The sequence below is a fragment of the Podarcis pityusensis genome, assembly GCF_964106645.2.
Source record: "Podarcis pityusensis genome assembly, chromosome: 6".
NCBI lineage: Eukaryota > Metazoa > Chordata > Lepidosauria > Squamata > Lacertidae > Podarcis > Podarcis pityusensis.
In genome coordinates, this window is record NC_138030.1 from 74,396,929 (window position 1) to 74,411,868 (window position 14,940).

Sequence of the window (14,940 nt, forward strand, 5' to 3'; positions counted from 1 at the left end):
GCATTTTACCTTCTTACACTCCCACCACATATGAAAGAAAGTGCCTTCCTTTTCTTTACATTTCCAACATTTGTTACTTATCTTATACATTTTTGCTAACTTTACGGGGGTTATATACCATCGATACCATCTTCATAACATTTTCTTTTATAGCAGTACATGCTATAAAACCATCTTTCCAAAGTCTTTCCCATTCCTCCATTTGTATATTATGTCCTATATCTTTGGCCCAATCAATCATCACAGATTTTACCTCCTCATCCTTCGTATACCATTCCAGCAATATCTTATACATTTTTGCTAATATCTTACAGTCATTATTTAATATGTCAGTCTGAAATTTGGATTCTTTATCAGCAAAGCCCCTTTCATTTAAATCTTTTCTAAACATCTCATTAATTTGAAAAAAATGCAGCCAGTCATTCACATAATTCTTAACTTCTTCAAATGGTCTCATTTTCCATTTTCCTTCACTTTTACATATTAATTTCTCATATGTTACCCAACCCCCTCTCATATTGACTTTCTTCACACTCATTGCTTCCAGCGGTGATAACCAATAAGGAGTTTTTTGTTCCAACAGATTTTTGTATCTTTCCCATACTTCAATCAAGGACCTTCTTATAATATGATTTTCAAAACCTTTGTGGACCCGTTTCTTATCATACCACAAATACGCGTGCCACCCAAATCTATTATCAAAACCTTCTAAGTCTAACACATCCGTATCTTGTAATTTTATCCATTCCTTTAACCAACAGAGGCAAGATGCTTCATAATATAATTTCAGGTCTGGCAGGGCGAAGCCTCCTCTTTCTTTTGCATCAGTTAAAATCTTAAATTTTATCCTCGGCTTCTTACCCTGCCAGATATACCTTGAAATTTCTCTTTGCCAGTTTTTTAAAAATTGCTGCCCCCTTGATTACTGGAACTGCTTGGAATAGAAATAACATCTTCGGTAGCACATTCATTTTTATCGTTGTAATTCTTCCCCAAAAAGAAAGTTTCATTCTTCCCCATACCTCAAGGTCCCTTTTAATCTTATTCCATGTTGGAACATAATTGTTCTGAAACAAGTCAATACTCCTGGGGGTTAACCAAACCCCTAAATATTTTACTTTCTTAACCACTTCTATCTCAGTTTGCTGCTGTAATCTATTAACTAACTCCTGATCAATATTTTTAGTAATTGCTTTAGTTTTTTTCTTATTCAACATAAATCCTGCCAATTGTCCAAACTTATCAATTTCTTTCAATACTTCCGATACTGTATCCATAGGATCTTCCAAGGTTAATACCAAATCATCTGCGAAAGCTTTAACCTTATATTCTTTTCTGCCCACCTTTACCCCTTTAATTTGCTCATTACTCCTGATAGCCCTTAAAAACACTTCTAAGACTGCGATGAACAACAATGGTGATAAAGGACATCCCTGTCTTGTGCCCCTTGGTTATCTTTATATTTTCCGTCATCACATTCTTAACTATCAATTTAGCTCTTTGGTCCATGTATATAGCCTTAATACCATTTAAAAACATTTGCCCTATTCCCATCATTTCAATTTTTTTTAACATAAATTCCCAAGAGATATTGTCAAAAGCCTTCTCAGCGTCAACAAATATTAACATAGCTTGTTTGTCATTTTTAACATTCAGATATTCCATCACATTAATTATATTTCTAATATTATCCTTCATTTGTCTGCCCGGCAGGAAGCCCGCCTGATCTTTATGTATTAACTCCTTCAAAACTTTCTTCAATCTGTTTGCTAATATGTTTGCAAATAACTTATAATCATTGTTCAAAAGCGAGATCGGTCTGAAATTTTTAACTTGACTTAAATCAGAGTCTTGCTTGGGAATTAAAGTAATGTACGCTTCTTTCCATGTCTCTGGTATTTCTCTGTTTGCTAGAATGTTATTCATAACTTCTTTCAAAGGTACAAGTAGGATGTCCCTTAATTCTTTGTAATATCTTACACTCAGTCCATCTCGTCCCGGCGTCTTTCCAGTTTTCATATCTTTTATTGCATTTCTAATCTCCGCAAATTCAATCTTCTCATTTAAATTATCTCTTTCTTTTGTCGGAATTTTCTGCACCCCTTTCTCTTTTAAATATTCCTCTATTTTTTTATATCGACCTTTTCTTTTCTCTTGTATAATTGTCGATAAAAGTCCACAAATCCTTTTCTTATACCTTTCAGATCACCAATCTCTTTATTTTCCACTATTATTCTATGTATAGTATTTTGCTCTTTCCTTTTTTTTATCTGCCAAGCAAGCAATTTTCCCGATTTGTTTGCAAATTCAAAATTCCTTTGTCTCATTCTTTTAATATTACATTCCACTTCTTTATTAATTATCATTGCAAATTGTGCTTGTAACACTTTGATGTTGAGTTTAGTTTTTTGTCACCTGGGCTAGTAACCAATTTTTTCTCATTCTCCATTATCTCCTTTAAAATTTCTTTTTTCCCTTTTTCTCTTAGTTTGTTCTTAATTGAATTCTGTTGAATAAAGAATCCTCTCATTACTGCTTTACTAGCGTCCCAAACTGTAGTTATTTTTGTTCCCTGATTCATATTATTTAAAAAATAATCCTTCAAGCAGTTTTGTGCTTCTTCTGCAACTTTTTGATCATCAAAAAGATTTTCATTTAGTCTCCACCGGAAGGATTTTTCTTCATATCCTTTCAATATACATTTTATTGGGTTATGATCCGATAAAACCATTGGCTGAATTGCGATCTTTAAAATTCTTGATGTAAGCTCATTCGTTATCCAAATCTGATTGATTCTTGACATTGGTTTGCCTCTGAGTGATAAGTAAATTGTTTTTCTAAAGGGTGTTTCAATCTCCAAATGTCAATTAAATTGCAATTCTCTACCATTGAAAAAAATGACTTTGGTAATTTCCCTTCTTTAGGTTTACCCGCAAATCTTAGTCTGTCCATTTCCATCGACACAACTGCATTCATATCACCCATTATGATAACCTTTTGGTCCATATATTCAAATAATTTTTCTTCTAAATCTTTAAAAAAGTCCATTCTATTTTCATTTGGTGCATATACTCCAACAATTATTAATTTTTCTCCTTGCCATTTAACTTCCACAGCCACAATTCTGCCCTCCTCGTCTTTAAAGATTTGTTGAGCTTCTAATTTGTTTTTAATGTATAATACAACTCCTTTCTTTTTAGTTTTGTCTGATGAAATAAATTCATTTCCTAGTTTTTTATTTATTAAAATTTTACGATGTTTTCTCATTACATGTGTTTCTTGTAAGCAAATAATGTCCAAGTTTTGTTTTTTTAAATAGTGTACAATTTTATTCCTCTTCTTTTTCTCGTTCAAACCTTTAACATTCCAAGACCATAATTTCAATGCCATATTGAATTCTTATTAATTTTAAAATATAAGTCTTTAAATTTTATTTCTCCTCCCTTTCTTCTCCCTCCTCTCCCTCTTCCTCTGATTCTTGTGAAGCTCCTCCTCCAGCTCCTGCTTCTGCCAGTGCTGCTCCTTCTTCTTCTCTTCCCAGCTCTTTATATCTTCTTAAAAATTTGTCCATTTCATCCAATCTTGTTATCCTGTGTTTCTTTCCTTTATATGCAAATGAGACTCCTTCTGGGAATTCCCATCTGAACTCAGTTTTGTATTTCCTCAGAGCTTGCACCAGCTGTTGGTATTGGTTCCGTTTTTTTAACAGCCGAAGTGGGACGTCTCTAAAAATAATTATGTTGGATCCATAGATGTTCAATCTTTTCTCCCTATTCTTTTGTAAAATTAAATTTCTCATTTCTCGATCTTTAAATATAGCCAAACAGTCTCCTGGAAATTTCTTAGCCTTCGTTGTTCTCACTTTAATTCTGAAAGCATTTTGTATTGACATTGCAATGTCCTCTTCCTGCATCTCCAACCATATAGCAATTTCTCTTATCAATTTCTCCTTTATCTCTTCTCCTTGGGCTTCTGGCACCAGTCTAAGTCTCAAATTATTCTCCTTCTGTCTCAGTTCATTCATCGCAATAGCATCCCAAAGTTCTTCTTGTGTCTTATTAACTTCAGCTACTTCTGCTTTAATTTTCTCTTCTTGCTTTTTAATCTCCTTGACTTCTGTTTTAACTTTTTTGGCCCCTTCTTCCAGATTTTGCGTCCGTTTTATCATATCTTTCATCTGCCCCTTCATTTCCTTAACTGTTTCATCAATTTTTTCCACTGTAACATCTATCTTTTTGTCCACCAGCTCCAATTTAGTTTCAATATTTTTTTCACTTTTTTGTATCTCTGATTTAAGTTCTGTCTTAAGATCTGCAAACATCTTCATCAGATCTCCTTTAATATCAGGTTATTGTCTAGAACTCCTCCTCTCTGCTGGTGTCCCTCCATCAGCCTTCTTCTGGGTATAAGACATTTTATAAATTTAATTAAATTAATTTTATGATTTTTAATGCAACGCCGAAGTTGACCACCAGGAGCAGTGTCTGCTTTAAGCCTAATGTCAATGCTATTAGAACTGTCTTTTTATGTTTATCCAATAGGGGGTGTTTCAAACTTATCCAACAAACATTAGTCTAGAGAAATTCAAATAAAAACCAGACCCCAATAAAGTCTCAAATTCTTGCCGCCACTTGTTTGGCCAAATCCGAGGTAATAATTATAGTAAAAAAATAAAAGAGCATACAGGAAATCCAAGATATAGTCTTAAAATTCATTCAGATCCTTCCAATCCTTAAAATCACGATAGCAAAGAAAAACCAGGAGAAAATACATCCACAAATCCAAACATCCCCCCAAAAAACCCCAAAAAAGAATGAATCCAAAAAAAAGGAAGACCCCTTCCCAAAAGTAGGGGGAAAAAATAATCCAATCCAAATCTGGATTTGGAGAAAGAGAGAAACAGCTACGAATTCCTTCCAGTGTCCCAAAAATAAAATAAATTAAAATGGCGTTGTTTTCTTCTGAGAGAGAGTTGAGTTACCGGGGTGGGGGTGAACATAAATCCTTTATGTAAACTTTCTCAGATCATTCAAATTATATCCAGTTCCAGACTCCAATCAAAAACTAAAGGTAAATAATATTTCTTCTCCTTATTTTAGACAGTACTACCCTGGTAAGGGTGTAAAAATAGCTGAAAAAAGCCGCATTTCAACTCATTGCGCAGTTCATTTAAAATCAAAAGTAAAATGATCAAACTCCAGATCCTTTCTCGGCATCTTAAACAATCACCAGTTCAAATAGAAAGGGAATTAATCCTCTATCCCCTCTATCTTCTTCACCCCTCAAAAATTATTTTTATGTAAGTCCCTTAAAAATATAACACAAAAAAGAAAAATAATACAACAGGATAGTTCCAATCGCCAACAGTCTCCGCTTGTTTTTTACTCACAGTTACGATTCGCCCTGATAATAGTCCTTGTGTGCGCTTCGGAATTCAGACAAAGTTGACCTCCTTTTTACCCTTTGTCTGCTTCGAATTGGGTCCGAATACTCAAAATTTATTCTTTTCGCAGTCCCCAAACGATTTCTTTTAATTTGGAAAGCCGATCGCTTCAGTGGGCAGGCTCGGAGCTACGCTCCTAGAGGCTGGCAATGGCGTCCCGCTGCAAGCCCTTCTACCCCGCCGCTCTCATCTCCTTTTTAAAGAAGATACCTGGCGTCTGAGGGAACCGCTATCACGCAGCGTCGGGATCCTTACCCCCTGAATATCCTTTCAGGAGGGTTTTGGGGGGCTAAGGAGCCCTTTTAGCACCCCCCTTTGTCCTCTAGGAGCTGGCCTCCCTCTCCCGAGGAAAAGCCCGCTTGCTGCCACCTCGTGATCCGACCGGAAGTCACGAAATGCATAATTTAACTGTGGTCTGTCCCTGAGTACTAGTCATATTTTTCTCAGTATGCCATCCATAATATGTATTGAGTCTCAGCCCTCTCTCTCAACAAAGAGTTGAACCAAAAGGAACAACGGAAATAGAAAATTAATGCCATGCCAATCAGGTCCTCCACCACCCTGGCCCAGCCAGGCTAAATTTGCAGTGTTGGCACAGGGCCTCCCATCACCTCCCTCCAAAAATTAAGCTTGCACACCATTGCTGGCACACTTCCTACGAGAGCCGTCATTTATTTATTTATTCCAAAATAAATTGCCCACGATTGTCCAGGATGGCAGTGCTTGCTACGCTGGGTGCTCTGCAATACTGCATGGTGGGAAATGGCAGTCACCATTTCATTTCATGGAAGCTGAGCAGTTGTTGGTTGTCACAGGGGGTGTGCTGGCACCACCAGAGGGGACCACTCATGATGCCCACCATAGGGTAGACAGCACAGATCCCAGCCCTGCTGAGATCCATGGTGCTTGCCTACTACCCGCTGGTGCTGGGTCTGGGAAAACATTTATTGGTGTCAAAATTTAAATAGCCTCTATCTGTTGCATTGAATGCTGCATTCCCTGTTCATAGGCATGTCTCATACACATCAAAATAGGTTGGACTTTTTTGTGGGGGGAATTAGTTCTCAGCATGCAAGCCCTCCTTCAGAATGTTATTATTGGAGTGTTAAATGCAGTATTTCTGTCACACACACCCCTTAGCTTTTGTTCTCTTTTGAACCACTTAAATCTTTCAGGTTTAAAAAAAAAGCAGCTTGAACAATTGGGAAAATAAAATTAAAACCGCCTTGGGCAGTTCTAACATATCCCACAACACATGTGGTACTTAACACCCTAGATTTCATTATTTTTAACACCAAAGCTGGAGTTCTGTTTTCGCACTTGAAATATTCTTGGACAGCTTTCCCAGTGCCTGACTACAGAAATGATTCTTTCCCCCACTTCTCTTCAGCATCAGCACACATTTTTCCCCCTACAGGGCATATTAGTTTTATCCAGGATATTAAAGCCCTGACACTCACTAATACTTGAACGCTTCTCCATTTCTTTTTACAATATCCTGAGGTCATGATGGTTTTCTACACTGTCGTTCTGCTCTCTGAAAAGTGGGCCATATCCTTTGTGTTGTTGACCCTACTGTAATGCAACCGAGATCAAGTTTCTCTGGTGTTTCGTATAGATTTTTTAAAAAATTTTTTAAAAATGGCTGCTTACCGTGCCAAACAGAATCACAGATAAGTGCTTGTGTATGTATATTTATAAGCAGTACAGGCGATGATGCTTCATTTGTGTAAAATATACTTTATGGAGAAGAACCTACAGGGTATGGGGGTAGGCCAAGGTTTTGAAAACGGTATAAGTGCAATTTATTCAGAACAAAAAGCTAAATTAATTGTAAATAATGTAGTGACGGAAGAATTTAAGATTGAAAAAGGGACACGACAAGGTTGCCCAATCTCCCCATTGCTTTTTATTTCGGTCCTGGAGGTTTTGCTGAACATGATTAGAAGGGATCAGTTGGTTAAGGGTATACAGGTTGGAGCCAAACAGTACAAATTGAGAGCATTTGCAGATGACTTAGTATTGACGTTACAGGAGCCAGAATCTAGTACCAAAAGGGTTTTAGAACTGATTCAAGAATTTGGTCAAGTCGCAGGATTTAAATTGAATAAAGTAAAAACTAAGGCTTTAGAGAAAAATCTAACACCAATAGAGAGAGAGAGGTTTCAGAATGAGACAGGTTTAACAGTGGTTAAGAAAGTTAAATATTTGGGGATTAACTTGACAGCAAAAAATGGGAACTTATTCAAAGATAACTATGAAAGATGTTGGGCTGAAGTGAAAAAAGACTTAGAAATTTGGTCAAACTTGAAGCTTTCACTGCTGGGTCGTATTGCTGCTGTAAAAATGAATGTATTGCCTAGAATGTTGTTTTTGTTTCAAACATTGCAAATTGTGGACAAAATGGACTGTTTCAAGAGGTGGCAGAGAGATATTTCTAGATTTGTCTGGCAGGGCAAGAAGCCTAGAATAAAATTTAAAATACTAACAGATGCAAAGGATAGAGGTGGATTTGCCCTGCCAGACCTTAAACTTTATTATGAATCAGCAGCTTTCTGCTGGTTGAAAGAATGGCTGCTTCTTGAAAACACTGACATTTTGGATCTAGAAGGTTTCAACAATGTGTTTGGATGGCATGCATATCTGTGGTATGACAAGGTCAAAGCGCATAAAGCATTTAAAAACCATATTGTCAGGAAAGCATTGTTTAATGTTTGGATAAGATACAAGGATTTACTGGAAAACAAAACTCCAAGGTGGCTGTCACCAATGGAAGCAAAAGCCTTGAAAAAGCTCAATATGGAGGTCAAATGGCCAAAATATTGGGAAATTTTGGAACAAGATGGAGACAGATTGAAATTGCAGAGTTTTGAAAAACTAAAAAACAAAGTGCGAGACTGGCTTCATTATTATCAGATAATGGAGGCATACAATTTGGATAAGAAAATTGGTTTCCACGTGGAAAAATCAAAATTAGAAACAGAACTGTTAGAACCCCAAACTAAGAATTTGTCAAGAATGTATAACTTGCTGCTGAAATGGAATACTCAGGATGAAACGGTGAAATCTGCTATGATTAAATGGGCACAAGATGTTGGACATAACATCATGTTCGCTGACTGGGAAAAGTTATGGACCACAGGTATGAAGTTTACGGCATGTAATGCCCTAAGAGAGAATATTATGAAAATGATATACAGGTGGTACATAACCCCAGTCAAGCTTGCAAAAATCTACCATTTGCCTGATAATAAATGTTGGAAATGTAAAGAAACTGAAGGTACATTTTTTCACCTTTGGTGGACGTGCCCAAAGATTAAGGCTTTCTGGGAGATGATATATAATGAATTAAAAAAGGTATTTAAATATACCTTCTTGAAGAAACCAGAGGCCTTTCTCCTGGGCATAGTCGGCCAATCGGTGTTAAAAAAGGATAGAACTTTCTTTATGTATGCTACAACAGCAGCAAGAATACTCATCGCAAAGTATTGGAAGACACAAGAGTTACCCACACTGGAGGAACAGCAGATGAAAATGGTGGACTACATGGAATTGGCGGAAATGACGGGCAGAATCTGTGACCAGGGAGAAGAGTCGGTGGAAGAAGATTGGAAGAAATTCAAAGATTATTTACAGTAATATTGTGAAATTAATGAATGTTAGAGTGATGTTGGATTGAAGTTAAGTGGCTTCTAGCTGTACAGGCTTTAAAGTTATAAATATAACAAGATTAAGGATTAGGATTAAAAAGGTTAAAAGAATGGAAAAATTGGTTTTTAATAGGTAAAAATTTAATGTTATAATATATTAAGATTAAGGATTGGGATTAAAAAGGAGGGAAAGAAATTGCTGGACTAACAAACTGAATTGGAATACAAAAGAGGGAGGTATGAGGAAGTCCGGGAAACAAGTAAATGTAAAAGAAGTTATGAAAAGACGGAATTGTTTTTAACTGTTTTTTTCCTTTTATCTTTTTGTATTTTGTATTGTGCATTTTTCTTTTTTCTTTTTAAATTTTTCTTTTTTATTAATGTGATTCTATTTTTGTGAAACTTTAATAAATATTAATTAAAATATATATATATATACTTCCGAGATAGCTCCCAGTTGCTACTTCCACAGACATTCGTTATGGATTCTAACTGTTGTCAGCCCCTTATGGAGACAGTCTCGGCAGAAAAGTGGGACGTAAACCTAATATATCAAATAAATAAAGAGAGAATCATTGTGGACACCATTGGATTCCAACTCCCATCATCCCTGCTGGATGGAGCTGACAGGAGTTGAAGATCATCAATGTTTGGAGGCTGCCATGTTGGGGAAAACTACTAGTAACTCAAACCAGTCCATGGATCTTTCATGAACAACAGACTAAAGCCCAAATATTTCAAACAGACATTTTTATTTTTTTAAAGTAGATAGTTTGATTCTGTTCTAGGGAGTCAAATACAAAAGCATGTATTTGGGGGGAAATTACTGAGTGCAAGATCTGGATGGGGGAAGAGAGAGTGTGTCATTAGAAAAGCGAAGGAATTCAAGTCGGTATTCTATTGTAAAGGCACATTGCTATTGGTAGAGAATGCTTGTAGCTGGTACTATTTTAAGGTGAAGTGCAGGGAATTGGAATATTAAAATGAAGGGCTTTATGAAAGTGAATTTAGAACAGAAGCTACCCTGTCATTACAGATGATATGTGACAGTTGGGTGAGGATTGTTGTTGTCAGTGTTGGCTTTCTAAACAATAAAGATGAACAGCATTAAAATGTGTGCACTGATGTGTGTTACGTGGAGTGATGTTGAGATCAGAAGGAAAATTTCCCAACTTTTCGCCTTTATTAGAAGATTATTCCTTTTGTACTAACTCCTACAGATACTTAGTGAATGCTCTAAAAACCATACTGTGGTAGTTGTTTCTTTTTTAAAAAAATATATTTTGCTGTGTCTTCCATACACAACCTAATACACAAGATGCCGAAAGTAGAGGAGGGTGGGGAGGGGAGAAAGTGGATTTTACCTGAACAGCTACCAAGTGTCGAATCACAAAGACAATCTGCAGTGTGTGGGTGTATTCATTTTTTTAAAGGCACTTGATTTTTTTAAAAAAATGGCTTGCTTGCTTGCTTGCTTTATTTATTTATTTAGCTAGCTAGCTGGCTCAGTGGTAAAATAGACAAAAAGGCCATTCAACAGACTCTTCATAACATCAGATGACAGCTTGTACAAAAAAGAAGAAGTGATTGCTTGATGCTTTCTTAGGAGTTCTTGCAATTACAATTCTGTGATTAATTCCAAATTCAATTTGTATTAATCCAGGCTTCAGTGAGATGGATTGGGGGAGGAGAAGGAGATGAAGGCAGAGAAGTTGAGCAAACTGATTGCCGTGGTCGGCTCTTCCCCTCTGTTGCCCTCATTCCAATTAGGAGTTATAAATATACTGCTTAGCATTTATATGGCGCATTTCAAGTGTTCAAAGCATTTTGCACGTGCTGTCATGGTAATCCTTACAACAACCCTGTAAGGTCAATCAGTATCACTATCCCATATTTCAGAGGATGAGACATTGTCCCGATTCACACTGGATGTTAAAGCCATTACATGTGCTTCTTATCTTTCCTACTCTGGTGGAGCCACAAAGATATCAGAAGCTTCCGTTTGGATCTAACCACAGTTTAGCATTACATCAGAATTCTAACTGTGGTCCGTCTTAAATAGGACTAACCAATAAAACAATCCAGCTTCTTAAACTATGGTTTGATGTTGCTTTGTTGTTGTTTTCAAAAAAACAAAACAAAAACATAGTTAAGATTAAACACAGCTTGTCAGGTTTGGCTTGGGAATTTGTGGTGGTTCACCTAAAAATTAAAGCAAAGGCTTCCATACTTTTGCCAGAGGAAAACTAGTGATGATGCCTTGGAGCTGATATTTGGGGGGGGGGCACTTATAGCATGGTGCTAATAGTGTCAAAGTCACAGATTCCATTCCCAGAAGGGACAGCTGCATATTCCTACATGGTAGGCGGTTGGACTAGATCGTCCTCAGGGTCCCTTCTATCTCTGTAATTCTATTATTCTACTTCTGTTCTCCTCAGTGGGATAGCTCAGTTGGTAGAGCATGAGACTCTTATCCTCTGGGTTGTGAGTTTGAGCCCCGTTGGGAGGAAGATTTCTGCACTGCAAGGTATTGGACTAGATGACCCTCGTGGTCCATGCCACAGAGCTCAAGGCAGCACACAGGCTTCTTGTAGCAATAAAAAGTTTGCTGCCTTGGGCTCTGTTGCAAATGAACATGATATGTAAGTGTCCCCGCTCCAAAAGTATTTAAGTCCACTACTCTCGTGCAATCCTATCAGAAGCACTTTTACCAAGAATCAGCTCAGTGGGACTTATTATCCCTGACAAAAATATCCCTGGCGTTGCAGTCTTAAAAGTTCACTATCTGTGTATTCCATGTAAGGAGACTCAGTATCTTTCATGCTAACAGATATTAGTTAAAAATGAACTACACCTTAATGATTCTGTGCCATCTTTTATTCTCTTAGAACAAAAAAGCAGCATCCTTGTATATAGAAAACTATTTTGCAGAGATCGGGGATGAGGAACCTGCAGTCCTCCAGATGTTAAAAGACTACAGTTCCCATCTTCCCACTGGCTGAGACTGATGGGAGTTTGAGTCATTGGAAGGCCACGTGTTCCCCATCCCTGATTTTGATATAAAGTTTCCAACTAACCCAGAAAAAATACTTTTGTGCCTTGAAGAGCAGCTAAGATGTGCCAAATGAAATCCACACCAGCATGCACAGCAAGCTGGTGTTAAATGCAGAGCTACAGGGGAGAGCTAAAAAGTTGGCAAAGAAACACAAAGAAACCTTCTGCACATGTAAAGGTAAAGGGGCCCCTGACCATTAGGTCCAGTCGTGGCCAACTCTGGGGTTGCGGCGCTCATCTCTCTTTATTGGCCAAGGGAGTCAGCGTACAGCTTCCGGGTCATGTGGCCAGCATGACTAAGCCGCTTCTGTGAACCAGAGCAGCGCATGGAAACGCTGTTTACCTTCCCGCTGGAGCGGTACCTATTTATCTACTTGCACTTTGACATGCTTTTGAACTGCTAGTTTGGCAGGAGCAGGGACCGAACAATGGGAGCTCAGCCCATCGCAGGGATTCGAACCGCCGACCTTCTGATCGGCAAGCCCTAGGCTCTGTGGTTTAGACCACAGCCTCAAAACAGATTCTTGGAGAGGTGATGCCATTTCGTTACCAACAGTGCTCTGTGTTATGTCCAGCTGCATGTGTGACAGGTGGAAATTCACTGGACATAGCACGGAGATGCACAAAAAAAGAAAAGATGCACCTAGTGAATTTCTACCTGCTGCATGCTTCATAAACTGGGGACGGGTGGAGGCAAGTGACGATGAGGCAGTAAAGACTCCCCCAGCAGACATCAGCATCTCACCAATAGCAGCATGATTGTCCTTCTGTTAACTGCATAACAGAGAACCTAATTCCATGCTGTTGAAATTGGTGATGCAGATTATTATATAAAAAAATAGTTCCGACTGGGGCTTGAACATGCGGTACCATTGCACGGGTTTTCTTTCTTTTTTTAATTGCTCTAAACATAGAACCGCTTTTCTCTTCCCTTGTCTTTATATGCTCTTTTTCTCCAGGTGAGGCTTCTGCACTCCAGCTTCTTTCTGCTGTTCGACTGGAAGCTTTAACAAACAGCAAAGTGTGATCTTGCCTCTCCGCTGCTATGTGTTGCCAGGCAATCAGGGCAGAAATAATTAACACATGAAAGTGGTCTCCCAGTATCCTGCTGAATGCAATTGGAAAGAGCTCAAATGAAAAGATTTCTGAGCTTTCCCACTTTCTGCGCTGCACACGTTAAGGCGAGCACTTGGAAAAGGCAGCAGCCAGGTTCCATTTTGAGTGCCTTCACTGTGCAAGCCAGAGAGTTGTATTTATTAATTCTGAGCAGATTCCTATTTAAACAAGGGAACACGTTCACTGCATTACTTACAATGCCTCTTCATCTAGGGGTAATGGCATCTCCCACTGCTCTAGATTTCCAGAAACAATCTCTTGAAAGGTCAGATAATGCCTATGTGATTATGAATCTTGCACAAAGTGAAGCAAACATCCGTTTTAGGGAAGGAAAGGGACCGCTCAGACCACCTAACAGAAATGGAAGACTAAAAAGAGGAAGAGGAGTTTGTACCTGCATTGCAATACATCGCTGGATTTCTCTCCACCCAAAGGCTAAGCATTTAGGCCTGGCCTAAGCAGGCAGAGGGACACGGGTGGCGCTGTGGGTTAAACCACAGAGCCTAGGACTTGCCAATCAGAAGGTCAGCAGTTCGAATCCCTGTGACGGAGTGAGCTCCCGTTGCTCGGTCCCAGCTCCTGCCAACCTAGCAGTTCGAAGGCACATCAAAGTGCAACTAGATAAATAGGTACCGCTCCGGCAGGAAGGTAAATGGCATTTCCGAGCGCTGCTCTGGTTCGCCAGAAGCGGCTTAGTCATGCTGGCCACATGACTCAGCTGTACGCCGGCTCCCTCGGCCAATAAAGTGAGATGAGCGCCGCAACCCCAGAGTCGGTCACGACTGAACCTAATGGTTAGGGGTCCCTTTACTAAGCAGGCAGAAGAGTGAGCATCCTGCATGGTTGAGCTGACTGTAGCTCCTCAGATCACAAGTGGAATACACCCAGGTAAAGAAATCCCTCCTGAGCAAAATACTAGCACATAAGAGAGAGAGCCTAGTCCTCTTCTGGCTGTTTTCTTCCTTTCTCTTTTAAACTTCCAGGCTGCTTCAAAATAAATAAAAACCCATAGAATGTTGGAAGTGATCCCAAGTGTTATTCAGTCCAACCCCCTGCAATGCAACGCAGAGGGAACATAATGCAGAGGAACATTGCGTCCCTCTGCAACTCCTTTGATGGAGTTAACTTCACAGAGGGAAGGAGGACATAACATTCTGAGTTGGTGAAATGGGCCACCCTAGCCTTACCCATCCTCGTGCCATTTACAGATCTGAAAGTCAGTTGTACTTCCAAGTTTACTTCAGGATGCTTCCAACAGCAACAAGTGTTTTTGCTAATGGTATCCTAGTTCTAACCCTGTTCTGATTGCATAGTGTCTAGATTGACATTCCTTTCCAACAGGTTTTTACAAGGATGAGGCGAAGCTGACAATGCCGTCTGTTTATCGGTTTCACTCAAAGAGCAGGGACAGTGAAGAAAGCAGCCGTGGAAATAGAGAATGAAGTTGAGGTCACCAGTCTTCCACCCCAGGGAAAACAATAGCACTAGAGCAGGAGTTGGCAAAGTTTTTGTGGCTTGGGCTGGTTCATGGTCCCGCAGATGCTGTGGTGGGCCAGAGTGCACACACACACACACACACACACACACACACGCATGCATGCACAAATGCTATTTCCGGCACTCCTTCTGGTGTGGAGCAGGCATGCACAGCTTCCCATTGGCTGCAGGAGCTTCCTG